Source organism: Hipposideros armiger, unplaced genomic scaffold, assembly GCF_001890085.2.
Source record: "Hipposideros armiger isolate ML-2016 unplaced genomic scaffold, ASM189008v1 scaffold_207, whole genome shotgun sequence".
NCBI classification, from domain to species: domain Eukaryota; kingdom Metazoa; phylum Chordata; class Mammalia; order Chiroptera; family Hipposideridae; genus Hipposideros; species Hipposideros armiger.
Window position 1 is genome coordinate 251,558 of NW_017731557.1, and position 18,225 is coordinate 269,782.

Consider the following 18,225-nt stretch of genomic DNA (forward strand, 5'->3'; position numbering starts at 1 on the left):
AAGCAGGTATTAATTTCCAGCAGCAAGAAAAAGGCACCACGCCCACCCACATTGTTTATAGCATAGTCACAAGTCCCTTTTTCATTCTACAGATTGAGAGATCTATAGAAAAGGAACAGAGCAGATTAATAAAGAATAACTACGATAGGCTATAGAAATAGACATTTATCCAAAACCTTTTAAAATTTTCATTGTAGTGAAATTTTACTTACATATACTCATTATTATTTATATTCTAAATGATCCCAGATTTGGAATTTTACAAGCGTGAATCATGTTTGTCTGACTTGTTCTGAACAGGACTTAAGGGGAAAAAAATTACCATTATAATAAATGCTTTTTAATATGATAATCTGACACTTAACTGAAGTAGGACAAACGAAATTTATAAAGGGGTTTAAAAAATACTAAGTGTAAGTATTCCCAAAATAAATGTTAGCCCAGCTTCATAAAGCTAAATTCAGGGCACCCAAGCGCCTCCCCCATAAAGGCCCCCTTACCCTTGTCAATTGCGAAATAAACAGATCATACAGATCTCCAGTCCCTCTGCAATGCAGGGGCTTCTTGGGCAGAATCTGCATCTACGGAGTAAGAAAAAAAGAGGAAGCTGGCAGAGGAAGCTGCCATGGGATATCTCTTTCTCTGACTCTTACCAATTTGCTTAACAACTGCATGAATGAATAGGGGCTCTTTAATAAGAGTGATTATCACTTGAGAGAAAAGAATTTGAGCTCTAGTAAAAATTCAAGAAGATTGTTACCAACTATTCTAACTTCAAGTACTACCTACATAAATAAACACACTAGGATCATCAAAGAATTTGCAAGTAATTATGACCTGGTAGGAAAGCAGTTATGTAGAGTATGAAACACAAGAAATCAGAAGAAATGGGTTCAACTACTTTCTCTACCACATACAAATGTTGAGAGCATGGGTAAGTCACTAACCTATTTCCTTATCTGTAAAATGATCATAATTACAATACCTATTTCATAAAACTGTTACAAAGCCAGGGATACTATAGGAAAAGTACTCTGTCAACAACAGTTGACTCACTCTGAAGAAATAACACATGTCTACTCTCCACAAAAGCCACCAAACCATTCAATTAACCTCAGTTTGGGCTTGTAAATCTATCTATGCAGAGGTAAAATTCTCACACTACTTAGAAATCTAAGCCTTGATTCAAGATTCATTCATACCTCTCTGTCATTTCTTTTAAAACAATTACTTGTTGTTCTCTATCCCCACAAAGCATGAATTAGAGAAAAGAGCATTTGGCTTTGAAATGTCATGCTCCTAGATTTTGGAATCCAATTCATGATTCTCACTAGGTCTTCCCTAGTGAGAATACAAAATCCTGCCCTCAAATAACAATTATAAAACTGTATAAACTGTCAAAAACAGCTATTTTGTGCTCTAGAAATCAACCAAAGGCAAAAAAAACCATGAGGAGAGTTGATTCATGAAAACTAACTGAACTACTTGGGAAGAACAGTGGAAGTCTGGCATCTTACCAGGAGCTGCCTCCACCCCAACTCCCACCCGCCTTTCACTCCACCAACATGGTAGTTCCAGCAAGGTGAGGCTGGCTGTGAAAACCAGGTGCTTTGCTGCTGAAGGGAGCTGACTTTTATTTGGAGCAGACAGCAGAAAACCCACATCCAGCAGGAAACAGAAAAGCCTGCAACTCTTGCAGCCTGAGATTACTGTACCACTCGAGGCAAGCTACAAACCTGAGAACTACCTAGAAATTCAACACAGAGATAGATCCTAGAAAGGAGAGAGCCACAGAGGCACCTGATACAGTCACGTATCCTGTGGAGAGGGCTGATGCCCTCCACACATCCCTGGCTGACTAGGAGGCAGCACGTATGTGCAAGGGAGGCCCATAAGCTCCCAAACTCCCCAAGAATGCCAGCTAATTGGGAAAGTGTGAGCATGCACAAGGAACAGTAGAGGTCTGAGAGGAACCAAGATCTCACACATCCCTGGCTGACTTGAAAGCTGCAGGCGTGCACAGGCAGATCAGAGAAGACCCAACAGAAATAGAGAAGGCAAACTTGAAAACAGCCTGAACTTTGAATGTGCTCCCCACAACACAAACAACCCACCAGCAGACGATGAAAGCCTTACCGGCTGGAGGTGTTCAAGCACAACCTCCAACCAACCATTAGCTAAGCACTAAGCAATGCAGACATAGGGGTAAACTCTAGAAAGCCAAAGAAAAAAATGTAAATAAGAATTTTCCAAAAGCTGAGGATATACATCAGTAGCTGCACACTGCGGGAGGGAGGCAGATTCTGCCGTTAGAATCCACAAAAGTTACTGTTTAAAAAAATGAACAACTGAATGAAAGAAACCACCACCACCACCAATACTACCACCTATAGGATCGAGTTGCTATAATATACTATGTAAAAAGTCTAGTTTCAGGAAAAAATTATGAGCCAGAAAAAAACACAGGAAAACATGACCCATTATCAGGAAAAAATAATTAAAAGTAGCCAATAGAAGCTGTATCCAAGTAGGACCAGATATTGGATTTGGCAAAGACTTCAAAAACAGTTATTATAAATATGTTTAAAGAAATCAAGGAACCAATGCTTAGAGAAGTTTTATATATATACGAATGATGACAAGGAATAAATAGTAAATATTAACAAAGAAATGAAAACTATTAAAAAGAACCAAATGGAAATTTTAGAGTTAAAAGTAGTACTGAAATGGAAAAGTCACCAGATGGTCTGAAGAGCAGATTCAATATTACATAAAGAATCATAAAAATTAAGATAAAATAAATTATCTCATCTGAAGAACAGAGAAAAAATTGAAGAAAAATGAACAGAGCATTGGAGACTTGTAAACATCAAATATGCATAAATATGCATAAAATGCGAGTCCCAGTAAAGGTACAGTATAAATATTAGAAGAAAAAATTAGAAGAAAACTTTGCAAATTTCATGAAAAACATTAATCTACAGATCCAAGAAATTCAACAACCCAACTAGGATAAGTAAGTACAAAGAGATCCCCACCTAGATACATCATGATTAAATTGATGAAAACCAATGACAAGGAGGAAATCTTGAATATAGCAAAAGGAAAATGACTCATTACTTACAGATAGTTTTTTCAACATATAGTACTGGAATAACTGCACATCCATAAGAATAAAAGGTGAACTGATCCATCACCTCATACCATGCACAAAAAAACTCAAATTGTATCACAGACATAATAAGAGCTAAAATTTAAAACAATTCTAGAACAGGGCCAGCAAACATCTTTTGAAAGGAGCCATAAAGGAAATGTTTTAGGTTTCTGAGCCATACAATCTCTGTAGGAACTACTGAGCTGTCACCACAAAGAGAAAGCAGCCACAGATAACATGTGAATGAATGGGTGTGACTGTGTTCCAGTAAAACATTTATAACAACAAGCTGTGGGATGAGGTCTGCATGCTGAAGGCTGTGGACTCCTGTTCAAGAAAATAAAATCTTTATGACCCTGGATTAGACAAAGATTTCTTAAATATGACACCAAAAGCAGAATCCATACAAGAAAAAAAATGGTAAACTGAATTCATCAAAAACTTTTGCTCTTCAACAGACACCATTAAGAAAATGAAAAGAGGGCCGGCCAAGTGGCATGTTGGTTAAGAACTGGCTTCGGATGCCAGAGGTCCCCAGTTCGGATCCCACATATGAGGGCCAGTGACACTGCCCTCTACAGCTAAGATGCTGAACAACAGCTCAACCTGGAGCTGGGCTGCCATGGGTCGCTGGAGACGGCGTGGGCTGCAGTCCCCTGCTGCAGTGGGCTGCCATAAGCTACCGTGTGTAGCCGACAGCCAGCGTGAGCCGCCATGAGCGGCCGTCCAGAAGCCGGCGACTGATCTGCCTCGCCCGGGAAGAGCGCAATGATGGTGCCAGCTTGGGCTACTGAAGCAACATCCTCCACAACTAGACTGTAGAACAAAACAACAGCAACTTGTCTGTTCCCCTTCCCCCAATTCCCCAATAAAATCTTTAAAAAAAAAAAAAGAAAATGAAAAGACAAGTCACACAATGGGAGAAAAATCTTTGGGAGTCATACATGAATAAAGAACTTGTAGCCAGACTATATAAAATGTCTTACAACTCAGTAAAAAGACAAGTTATCAAATTAAAACTAGCGCAAGAATACATTAATAGACATTTCACAAAAGAAGATACACAAATGACTAATAATCACATGAAAAGTTGCTCAATATCATGAGTCATAGGACAGATGCAAATTAACAACAAAATGAGGTTACACTACACATCTATCAGAATGGTTACAATCAAAAAGACTGATAACAGGTATTGGCCAGAATGTAGAGCAACCCTCATGCATTGCTCCTAGAACAATCAATCACTTTGGAAAACAGTTTGGCAGTTTCTGAAATAACTGAAACATAGATTTATCATATGATCGAACAATTCCATTACTAAGTACCTGTTCAAGACAAATGAAAACATATGTTCACATAAAGACTTGTACAAGATTGTTTATAACATTATTCCTAATAGTCAAAAATGGAAATGATCCAAATGTCCATCAACTAGTGAATGGATAAACAAAATGCAATATATTTATATAATAGAATAACTATTTGGCAATAAAAAGGAATGAGCTATCAATACATGCTACAACATGAACAGTATGCCAGGCTGGCCGAGTGGCATGCTGGTTAAGCATTGGCTTGGGATGCCAGCTCTGAGCAGCAGAGCCCTGGTTCGGATCCCACATTAGGGCCAGTGATGCTGTGCCCTCTACAGCTAAGATGTTGAACAACAGCTCAACCTGGAGCTGGGCTGCTGTGAGTCGCAGGCAATGGCGTGGGCTGCAGCCCCTGCTGCAGTGGGTTGCCATGAGCTACAGTGAGTGGCTGGCAGCCGGTGTGAGCAGCAGTAAGTGGCCGTCCAATGGCCGGCGAGCGACTGCCTCACCAGGAAGAGCACAATGATACCAACATGGGCCAATGAAGCAACGTCCTCCACAACTAGACTGAAGAACAAAAGAATAGCAACTTGTCTGTTCCCCTTCCCTGATTCAATGCTGCTCCCCTTACCCAATTCCCCAATAAAATCTTTAAAAAAAAAAAAAAGTATGCCAAGTGAAAATGGAGACACAAAAGACTACATCTTGTATGATCCTAGCTATATGAAATTTCCAGAAAATGCAAATCTATAGTGACAGAAAGCAGATAAATGGCTGCCTCATGTTAAGAGTGGGAGCAAGAATTTGCCCTCAAATGGATACAAGGTTTCTTTTTGGGTGATGAAAATGTTCTAGGTTGAGAGTGGTTGCACAACTCTATAAATTTACTAAATATCACTGAGTTGTACGCATCTGTAGGTGAACTTTATAGGATGTAAATCACACTTCAATAAAACTTTTTTTTTAAAGGAGAAAATCCATCTTTGCCACTTGCAAGCTGTGCGAAAATTACTTAAAACTTCAGCAGATTCCTTAAAACTATCCTAAGCATCAATTTTGTCATCTTCAAAATAGAGTTAATAATACTTAACAAGGCTCTTGTGAGCACTTTGGTAATGTAAAGTTTTATCCCTTCTTTTTCTGTCCTATACCTTACATCATGCTGCATAAAATACATCTAACATGTATAACAGACTAAAAAGAATTAAAATTCCAGAACCAATAGTAGAGTGCTCTCTTTAAAAACAAACAGTACCACTGTATCGCAAATGCTCCTCATAGCACAGAGCATGAAAAGTCTAAATTCTAATGTAAAAATTCTAATATAAAAATGTGAATTCTCCAGTTAATGTAGTTACTCATAGTTAACAATACTGTATCACATATTTAAAAGTTGATAAGAGTAGATCTTTAAGTCCTTACCACAAGAAAAAAAATGTGAATTGTAATTTAAATATGCTAAGTGATAAGAAAATAACTTAACTGCCAGTGTTTTTACTTAAATACTGGTACATAATTAATTGAAATCTTAAAACTAATGACATTTTAAACTAAATGAAGTCCTGTATACAAATAGTATTTGCTATACCATATGATCTCACTTATATGTGGAATCTAAAGGGCTGAATAAATGAGTAATGTAAACAGAAATAGTCTCAGAGACACAGAGGAAAAACTGATGGTTGCTAGTTGGAAGGGGGTGGGGATGAAGGAGAAGGGGAAGAGATGAGACAACATAAATTGGTAACTACAATATGGCCTCAGGGATAGAAAAGATAGTCTGGGGGAACATAATCAATAACGTTGTAAAGATTTTTTAGGGGACCAGACAAACTCATGTCTTGTAAGGGAGATGACTTCATAGACAGTGTACAGACCTGACCACTGCACTATAAATCTGAAGCTGCCGCTGAATAATATTATATGTCAACAATAATTTAATACATATATAGTCATGGGATGTGGAGTACAGTGTGGGAATGGAGTGAATAGAACTGTAATAAATATGTATGATATTGAGGGCGGGGGGGGCAGTGGTTAGGGGGTCGGGTGTTGTCTCTTTGTGAGGGGTGAAAAGGATAACTATTGCATTGTTTTGTACACCTGAAACTAATAATATATATATATGGGGAAGAAAGCATAGAAGGATGAACCCGTGTGGGTTATATTTAAATGATGAGTATACACAATTGTTATGTATTTTTCTTTATGTTTTCCTGTACTTTTAAACTTGCTTTTGCAATGATCATGCATTCCTTCCTTTTATAATCAGCAAAAATTAATATAGCTATTAAAATTGCTTACTGGTCCCATATGTGAGCATTTCTTAGAAATTCTTACATCACAAATATTAGATATTAAATACATCTAAGAATCTTGTAAAAAAAATATAGCATTTGTTAATTCTTCCTCTGGAATTAATTTGGATATTTGTCTCCTGAAGAACATTAATGAATCTGAGAATTTTCTTCTCTATACGAATTCTTCCAATTTCCTAAACATTTCTAAAGACGTCCAGAGCCTCTCTCATGGTGAGAATTTTAAAAATCATAACTAAGGAAAATTCTCTTTATCCCTAAAGGTGCTGAAGCTTTATTGTTGCCCCATAATATCACTGTATAATTTATTCTCCATTCCTCTTCTAGAAAGAAAATATTCATATGGGAAAAAAGAGGATAAAATATACGTAGAGGAAATACAAAAAATTTACCTTGATAAAAATACATTCTAATCTCAAATGTCTCACATTACCTTTTGCTCATCCTATAATTCTAAATAATCTCTTCCTGATGTACAGGTAATACTCAAAGTGAATCAACATTCATGAAAGAGTAAAACTCAGAAATATATAAAGAAAAGCCATGTTTGTTCTAAAATCTTAAAAAAATGACAACAAAAAAAGATTTAACTTCAAGACAGGCAAAAATAGACAAGTATCCGTAAGTATAAAAATCACAGAACAAGAACACATTTGAAAATGGCTCTGTTCTTGGGTTGTCATTTAAGCTGGAGAGAACAGAAAATCTCAAGGCTTCTTTCTACGAGGTATGACCCAAAAATGTACTGAATGTTTAAATTTTTTAAAATGTAGTACAGTAAAAGACACATTGCCATTAATCTCCCTTAAAATACCCTCACAACCCCTTGTTTTGAACACACTTATCCCATCGTTCTTGCCACTTTCTGATGCAGTTCTGGAAGTCCTCTTTCATGAGTGTCTTTAGTTGTGTTGTCGTGGCTGCCTCAATGTCCTAAACTGATTCAAAACATTTACCTTTCATGGTCATTTGGCTTTGGGGAAGAGCCAGAAGTTGCCATAGGGCCAGATCCAGTGAATAAGGTGGATGAGGACGCACCGTAATGTTTTTATTTGACAGAAATTACAGCACCAGAAGCGATGTGTGACACAGAACCTTTCCATTGTGATCAACAAATACAGTGAATGCTGCTACCAAGTGCCATCCAACGGAAAGGCAGCAATCCTCAATACAGGAAGCAGCATGTCGAACCTTAGTAAGAGTGTATGACAAGGTTCAACTTGTTTGGTGCAGTCAGTCAGGTGTGAGCAGAGTTGAGAGAAGGTGTGTTTTAAAGTGTGCAGTAAATCATCCTCCATCATGACAACGCTCCGTCACAGATCGCTTCTGGTATACGGCAATTTCTGTCAAATAAAAACATTACCAGATCCTCATCCACCTTATTCACCAGATCTGGCACCGTGTGACTTCTGGCTCTTCCCCAAAGTCAAAGTGATTCAGGACATCAAGGCAGCCACAACAGTTCACCTAAAGACATTCATGAAAGAGGACTTCCAGAACTGCTTCAGAAAGTGGCAAGAACGATGGGATAAGTGTATTCGAAGCGAGGGGGAGTATTTTGAGGGGGATTAATGGCAATGTGTCTTTTACTGTAATAATTTTTTTAATTTAAACATTCACTGTATTTTGTGATCACACCTCGTATGTCCCGATGAGCCATTCTAATCTGTTCAAGACTACTATACAAGGACAGATGTTTTTTCTCCAACCATTTCTAATATCGGAAGATCTTGATTGAGGCCACAATCGGAAAGTAAAATCTTAAGATCTAGTACAAACCTAAGCTATAATAAGGGTCAAGATGGCATGTAAGTGAGTCAAAAATTCAGAAAGTTGGAATGGCAAATGGCAGTCTGGACTTGGAAAAGAGGAACGGGCATTTTGCAGGAAAATTAACATACAATAGTAGGACTGCTGCGCAATCTTTAAAGAGGCCTGCTTTCAGACTGTCCTTGGCTAACATCTGGGAACTTGGCTTTTATAACACGCCTTATGTTGGTTAAGGCTGTTTTACCCACTTGGGACACTGCACTGGCTTGCCCAGATGGTTTGTAAACATTGTGATTATGGCTAACACCTGTTTTCCTTTTGGGAGTCTGGAATTTCAGAAGCTGTGGCTAGTTACGCAAGCAGAGCGTGCCTATGTGACCATCCCCCAATAAAACTCCTAGATTTTAAATCTCTTAAACTCAGGCTTTCCTGGCCAGAAATACTACACACGTGTTCCACTCCTGGAGGAAGCACGTTCTATTCAGCCCACCTCAATGGGAGGGGGGAATGTTGGAAGCATGCACCTGGATTCCTCTAGATTCTGCCTAATGTGTCTTTTTCCCTTGGTGGTCTTGCTGTGTATATCGTTCCTAATAAACCATAGTCATAAATACAACTGAATCATACTAGTGAGTCTTCAAATGTGAAGCTGGCTGTGGAGCCCTCAAAACAGGTGTTAAAAGGCCAAGTGACATAAAGGAATCATAACCGCAGAGTTTGAGGGAGCCCTATAAAGAGGAATTGCTCTCATTTTTTTCCTCTTGATCAAATTCACCTTCAGACCACAGTGGCATGTATGCAGACTTTATGCAGAATATTTTCACTGTGAGAAAGGACAAACTAAAGACATCCAGAAAACATCAGGCAGAGCCAAAGAACTGGGGAAAGGGGAGGGGAGAGGAAAAAGGGGCAAGGTAAGCTAGCTGGCAATGACAACTAAAATTAACATTTAAGTTGTTAAAAATCTTTACTGTTTAATCAGTTAAGTGAATCTAATGAGATTCTCAAAATTAATTTCAAAGGTTATATCTTTCTGAATTTCCATTCAAGTAGGAATGCTGATAAGAAAGATTTTACAAGGGCAGGCATATTTCTGATACTCGAGAGTCATACTAAACTCTATTTTGTAAACTCAACCATTTGAGGCAAAACAAACAAAACATCATAAACTGGCCAAGTTTGTTGTCAGAATCATAGTGAAATTCTGGTATTTTGTTAGAAACAAGTCAACATTTCCATATCCTGTGTTCCTTTAAACTTACACTTTTTTCTGGCTTTACCTTCTCTGATAATGGCATACTATTAGGCCTTGAACTTTCACATTCTCTTAAAATCATCTTACACATATAAACATTTACCAACAGCTTCTGTTGACTCTAACCTTTAAATGTGTGCCATAATCAGCTCCGTTTGCTACCCCCCCATCCACCACTACCTTACTTGTAAGCCCCCATGATTTCTTACTAAACTATTTTTATCGCTCTTTCCCAACTCTAATCCATCCTTCACAGTACCATGACACCATCAAGGAGTAATATTCTTAGTCAAGTTCTAATCATCTCCCTCCCTCCTTTGCTGAGGAACTCTAACTAGGTCTATAACAATCATGGAATAAAATACAAATATCCTAAAATTACATTCAATGCCCTCCATGATCCGGTCCCAAACTACTGTTCCTTCTTTCTAATGCTGCCACTCTTACTCCATGTCTCTACAGGTCACCTATTAAAAATGCCTCCAGCCCCAGGTTGATATCATATACGTATGAAAAGTTGGATAAGGTATAAGATAATAGGAAGTGATAGAATCAATATCGAACTAAACATTCATATATATTGAAAAACGTTTTCTAACTATTCAGGCCAAACAAAAAACATCTACAGGCAGACCTCAGTTATTACCCAAGCCTTCTGCAACTCCCACAGGTTAAGTCAAATAGTTTTCTGTTCTTAAAACAAGCTCTGGCTGTCCTACTCCTACACTTGGTGTTTACGGTACCACCTTTCCCACAAAAGCCTTCTGACCATCTGTAAAAATCAGAGCCATCTTACAGCACTCAGGTGACGCTGTCTCTGTGCTCCCCTAACTCAGCTATTATCTCTTGGCTCCCACAACCCTTTTTTCTGCTTCCATAAACTCTTCAATTGCACTTATCACATTTTGAATTATATTAACTTTATTTACATACATTTCTTATCACTCTTACAAGGCTGTATGCTGAAAAAACACACAATGTTTGTTTATTTTTCTATTCCCCATCATTCCATGCACATAGGTTAGTACAACTAGGTAGCTCTATAACATGAAATATTCAGATTAATAAAAATGTAGAGTAAATTTTAGAGTAAATTTAAGAGTAAATGTCATCTTAAAAACAATCACATTTTTACATAAATTAAGTAGTAAAAGTTAAGAAGGAAAAATTACCATTTGGGGGCCAAAATGAGTTTCATTTACTAGCCTACTTAATTATTCCCTGTACATAAAATATATTATTGTTATTTTTTTATTTAAAAAACCATCAGAAAAGGAGTCTCTTGTGTATTCCTGAGGTGGTGGTAAAAATAAAGGAAAAAAAATTCTTTATCTGACCTAAAATAGCAAGTTTTGAATAATAAAGTCAGAGCTACAAACTGATTAAAAATTCCTTCCCAGAGAAGAAAAATGATATAGGTCAGAAACTCAGATCTACATAAAGAAAGAAAGCATGTTAGAAAAGGAATACATGAAGGTAGGATAACATCTTTATTTTATTTTTCTTATTCTTTATTGATCTAATAGGTGACAATTCATTCAAAATAACAACAGCAACAATGTGTTTGATAATTAAGCTTATGAATGACGGCCATGTTAAAAGGGACAAGGAGAAACTGGGACTACTGTATTATAAGGTACTGTGAGGCAGTACAGTGTTATTTAAAAGTACACTTACATTAGTTGTATATATATGTTGTAAACTTTAGAGCAACTACAAAAAAAGTAAAGAAGAAGAAGGAAGGAGAAAAGAGAAGAAGTCAAGAACAAGAAGAACAAGAACAAGGAGAATTATTATTATTATTATTATTATTATTATTATTATTATTATTATTTTAGGATATGAAAAAAATTGGAATCATATGAAGTGCTCAGTTAAACCAGAGAAGGAAGAAAAACAGAGGAACACAAAAAAGAAATAAACAAGGGCAATGAATAGAAAACAGTAACAACTATGGTAGATATTAATCCAACTATAGCAATAATCTTTTAATAGGTAAATGAATAAACTGTGATACAGCCATAAAATGGAATATTATTCAGCAATAAAGAGAAATAAGCTACCAAACCATAAAAAGACATGTGATATCTTGAAAGTATATTACTAAGTTAGAGCAGCCAACCTGAAAAAGTTACATACTATATGATTCCAACTACATGACTATATGACTGCCAACAGTTAAAAGATCAGTGGTTACCGGGGACTGGGGAGAGGTGGAGTTGGGGGAAGGAAGGAATAGGTAGAACACAGGGGATTTTTAGGGCAGTGAAACTATTATATATGGTACTATAATGGTAGGTACATGACATTAGGCATTTGGGGAAATCCATCACAAAGAGTGAACCATAATTAAACTATGAACTTCAGTTAATAATAATGTCTCAATACTGGTTATCAATTTTAACAAGTGGATCACTTAATGCAAGATGTTAAGAACAGAAAAAATGTTTAGTTAACAGTATTTGATACCATACAATGGCGTCTGATAATAGTGTTCTCACTCAGGGAACTAAAAAATATAATTAATTGAATAACATAAGAATTAAAAGACAGGTTTAACTATCTGTGTAAACTATGCAAAATAAAGATTTTTTTAAAATAATAGTCTACGTACTCTAAGAGCTATCAAATCCTAACCAAAATGAATTAGTAAGATTGGCTAGAACCTAAAGCAGAAGATAGAGCAAATTTAAATACACTGTACTGTGTTTTAAGTTGTCCGTGTTCCAAAATAGTAGCAGTAACAAAAAATATTATATGGCTAAGAAGATAAGGGCATTTTTACAGTGAACATGAACAGTTTCACAGCGCCATATTTCTCAACAGAACTTTTTCAAAGTTACTAAAGCATCCTATTTACTTTGTACATTTTTCTAAACAAATAGCAGTGAAACTGGGGCAAAGACATTGTTCTGTATCTTGACTGGATATATACAACTCAGCATTTGTAAATACACATAGAATTCTATGCCATAAACAGTACATTTTACAGTATGTAAATTATCCCAATAAATCAATTAAAATTTTAAACTGTAAACAAACAGTGAATCGGGATGATATAGAAAAGGAATAAAGGAGAGGAAGAGGTAATTCAACAGAGTGAAATGCAAAGAAAAAGACAAGTTGGGATCCAATGTTGTTTAAGATTCCAATTTTTTTTCAAGATAGATGGTTTCTACATATCCTAACTAAACACTCTCAAATGCAATTATATGCAACAGTAAAAATGATGAATTTCTATGGTAAAGATAATATATAGAAAAAGGATCAGAAAAGTACATAAAATACGATCTCTTCTTTGCATGTCTCAACTTACACAAATAAATGCATGTAAGTATAAATCATATATACAAACATATATGCACCCATATATGTTAGTATATGCATAATAATTTTTACTGTCTGTAATCATTGGTTGAAGGGAAACAGAAAGGCTTTCACTGTTCAGTTTGTACTTCTTGATGCAGTTAACCTTTTCAAACCATGTACATGTACCTTTTTAATGTCAATACGATTATCTGACCAAGGGGATTATGGATCATTTTGTTTTCACTTTCATACTACTCATTTTTTAAAAAGCTCTAATGAATATCATTTTTAATCTGTTTAAAATAACACAAAAAAATATAAATAATACCTTAGATATTTAACTTTTTAAACCTGTAATGATTATTTATAATAGTGAAAAAATAAGGGAAAAGTTATTTAAATGGTCAACTGATTAAAGTATTACATAGACATATACTATAAAGTCTTATGGATATCTAACAAAAAGGAGCAAAAATGACATGGAAATATGTTCATGATATGAAAAGCAGTTAATAAAAAAGAACATTTGACCTCATTTTTGGAAAAATATGTAATGAAAGTATCAAAAATGAGAATATCATTATTAATTAATTCAAAAATTAATTACTGAAATCCTTTTGTGTACCAGGTAATGTGCTGGGTACAGAAGATACAGAGTAGACCAGCTTTCAGATACTGGACAGATTAGGTAATTATAAGACAAGGGAAACAGACTTATATATAACTTATATATGTGGAGTACAGCACAGGGAATAGAGTCAATGGAATTATAACAGCTATATACGATGTCAGAGGAGTAGTAGATTGGGGGAGGGGAGTAATCACTTTGTGAAAGGTGAAATGTCTATTACATTGTTTTGTACACCTGAAACTAATTTTTTTAAATGGGGGACGGGGAGGGGAACTTATATATAAGACCAAAAGAACTATTAACTGCAATGGTACGATAGTAGGCTGTGTGTAAATAATAATCACCAGAAATTCCTCCCATTCTGACTGCTCATGCCACTCCTCCCATCAAAAGTAGAGTCTATCTCTCCATCCTCTGTAACTTGCTTTGATTTAAGTACAATGTGGCATAAGTGACACTGTGCCAGTTCCAAGCCTAGGTAGTAAGAGACCTGAAATTTTCTACTTTTGCTTTCTTGCTACCCTGAATTGCCATGTACTTCAAGAGAGTCCAAGATTATCTTACCGGCAAGGAACACCATGTAGAGAGAGAGACCCTGAAGTATGAGTGACAACAGGTGGAGATAGCACCAAGATGAGAACTAATGTAGCTCGGAAGACAACCAACATCACAGGCCCAGAAAGGAAGTGTAGGGCATCTTAGAGCCTTCGGCCTAGTCAACCTGCCTCAACTGACAGATGAAAAAGATGAGTTGTCACCACACGACCAAATGTCTAGCCCACAAAATCATAAACAAACAAATAAGCACATTGAGGTGATCTGTCATGCTACAATACATAAATGAGACAAAAAAAAAAAAGGGTACTGCTGTAACAGAAACCTAAAAGATACAAATTGACTTTTGGGACACAGAGACAGGCAGCAGCTAAAAGGATAGCAAGGAGACTGAAAACTGGAAAAGTAGTAAGGAAACCACTATAGGAGGCTTGAAAAGGGTGACCCATGTTATATACTGACAGAATAATTAGTATAATTGTCACATGAATAACTTGGAATATTAAAAAGATACATAGTGAACCTGTAGATCTAGAGAAGACTTCCAGGCAACATATTTAAAGTGTCAATGTCTTCTTTATAGCAAAGTATAATAAGAAGGTACAAAAGAAAAACATGAGCTAAAGAATTAAAAGCAGAATTAAAAAAAAAAAAGTTGACACTTGAACACAGGTTTGAAGTAAGCGGGTCCACTTATATGTAGATTTTTTTCAATACATATAGTACTATAAATGTATTTTCTCTTCCATATGATTTCCTTAATAACACTTTTTCTCTAGCTTAGGTACTTCATTGTATGAACACAGTATATAATACATATACAAAATATGTGTTAATTGATTGTTAGTTACTGGTAAGGTTTCTGGTCAACAGTAGGCTATTAGTTAACTCTGGGGGGAGTCAAAAATTATATGCAGGTTTTTGGCTGTCCATAGGGTTGGCATTCCCAACCCCCATGTTGTTCAATGGTCAACTGTATTTCTAAGGAGTTGATTGGCTGGAAAATAACTGTTTCTCATAACTAGCCTCTACTGGTAGCAAAATATTGTCAGAGAAACAGCATGAGCACAAAGATCAAATCCAGAGCGCTGCCAATAAAACATGGGCTCACGTCATCAAGTCAAAAATGCATCTGTAAGATCCTTTAAGACCTCAGAAAGATTTAGGACAGTGCTTACATACTCTCAGGAAGGCAAATGGGCTTCTAAGAAACTTTCGGGATCCAAAGGAGAGAGAGTCCTCTCTCAGAAAGAAATGTGGATGTGATTTTTGCCTAATAGAATGCACTTGTAATCTGATATACAGAAAACCCACAAAGTGTTTAGTGGAATTTTTTAGTTTGGGGGAAAAAAATACTGTTCCAAATGAAAAGAGGCCTTTAGGCTTTTAAACTGTCACACACATGAAGCAGACTGAAACTGTGCTCAGGTATAAACAAGGCTCATTTCAGGGAGAAGAGCCAAGAGCCCAAAGGACTCAGCCAAGAGCTGAGAAAAATAATGAATTATGAAAGCCACTACCAGAAGACAGAAACAAGCTGTAATCTAGGACATTATCTGTTCTCTGGTTAGATTTCAGAATTGCTTTGAACCAATTACTTTGGACTACATGCTTCCCATTCTTTTACTCTCTAATAGCAGTATCTGCTGTCCCTGTCTCAAAATTATATATTAAGTGTATGGGGACGTGGGGGCTATAACTTGTCTTCTTAGTTAACAGGTATCCAAATCAAAAGAGTTGTAACCCAGCAGCCTCATCCACATGCAGATCATAAGATAATGGACTTTGAACCTGAGGTCATAACTGGATGAGATTTCTGGGCATCTTAGGAGTGTGGACTGCATGTTGGGAGAGATGTGAACTGTCCACCAGAGGAAGAACTGCGATAGTGCCACCTACAAAGATGGCTGTCAACATTCCTCCTATTCCAGTATACACATGCTGCTCCTCCCATCAAAAGGTGGAATTGATTCCTCCTTCACTTAAATCTTGGCTGGCACTGTGCTCTGCTTTGAAAAACAGAATGCAGTGAAAATGATGCTGTATAGTTTCAGGCCTAGAACATAATAGGCTAAGAAACTTCTTGCTACCCTGAATCACTATGTGTGGAAATCTAGGCTATCTTTCTAGAGAGGCCAAGAAGAGAAAAAAAGCCCTGTTTGATAAACAAACAGGGCACATAAAACATAAAAGAGGTGCCTCAACTAAAAGCCCCCACTAAGGCCATCTTGGATCTTCTAGCCCCATTTGAGCCACCTCAGTCAACATCTTGGGGACCACAGTGAGGTGTTCCCTACCCAAACTCCTGACCCAAAAATTGTGAGCAATAAAATAGTTGCGATTTTAAGCCACTAAGTTTTGGAGCAGTTTGTTACCCAGTGATGGACAACTAATACAGGTAGTGAGTGTAGCAAAGCCTACAAAGGAAAAGTATTGGATATTTTCTGAGTCAATATTAGGGATGCTAATGTAATCTGCAAGATAGGGAAGGTTTTCTTGAGAAGTGATATATTTAACAGTGGTTATTTAACACTATTTAATCAGGGGGAATTAAGAACAGAAATTTTGTTTGTTGGTTTCAAGTTGTCTAAATTTTCCACAGGGTACATGTTTTACTTTTGAAATAACAACAAAAATGCCATTTTGTTAAAACCTCCTTAAGGATGTTGCTGGCAGCTTGTTGGTCCTATTGTATTGAAATCTATTAAGTCTAAAATATATATTTTCTAATGAGAAAATATGCAAACATTCAGCAAATAACAGAAGTTTTCTGTTATCCTATGTAGTTGAAAAATAGAATGTTCTGCGTACACTAACATTTCAAAAAATAACCATTATATATAGGTTTAACAATTTCTGAAGAATTAGAATTTTTAAAACACAATTTACCTAAAATTATACTGCTTATAATATCACACTTATTTTTTTAAACTTCTCCATATTTATGTATCTCTTCATAGTTGTCACTGTGAACAAATATGGATAGCTAAGACTAACAGAAGTAAATAATACTTTGATAACAGAATTATAGAAGTAATCCAGAAAGACCGTAATAATGGACTAAAACCAACAAGAAAAATTAAACAGAAGTAATTGAGAAGACATACATGTAGGGTTAAAAAGACATCAACCACAAAAGTATAAAAGGATAAAATAATCCAGCTTAACAGCATGAAACAATCTTGGGTTTTAGCTGACCACGGTACATTAGCCACATAGAAAATGTTAATGTAATCTCGAACTTCATTAATATAATTAACTAACAAATATTTACTGAGAACCTAAAATGAACCACATTCTTTACTAAGAGAATACAGTGATGAAATCCAGAGAAGGAATAATCTCACCATATTTAGAACTATTCAAACATATATAGAATATTATGTTCATATAAAGGAAATGGTTGAAAAAATGACAGAAATGTAGCCTATAAAAGGAAGGCTTTCTAATTTGAATACTGCCCTAAAAGAAAAAAGAAAGCTTTTAAAACAATTCTTTCGTTTTACCAAAATAAATTAATGACTACTGTGTGATGGGCACGGCTAGGCACTAAGGTATAAGTGGAGAACAAAATAGAGACGGTCTCTGTCCTTACTCTACTTACAGACTACTGAGTACCCTATCACTGGAGGACCTTGAACAGGTATCTAATAATACCCTGTTAAGCATATTATAAAAGAGATTCACGTACTTTGTGTAAGGCTGAAATAAATGATCTCCAATGTTACTCCCAAATCTAAAATTTTATTATTACTTACAGCACCATACTATAAAAGAATGAAATTGTTATTTTGAGATAAATGTCTAATGAGTAAAATAAGCAAACCAATACACACATACATACACACATACGTATACACACACACACACACACACACACACACACACACACACACACACACACACACACACAGTGTGTT

General features: G+C 36.1%; 1 protein-coding gene across 1 annotated transcript in view; it reads right to left on the reverse strand.

Annotated features, from left to right (window-relative positions):
• MEMO1 (mediator of cell motility 1) overlaps positions 1-18,225 on the reverse strand; it is a 66,154-nt gene that overhangs the window by 25,828 nt on the left and 22,101 nt on the right. The gene's annotated exons all lie outside the window — the stretch shown is intronic.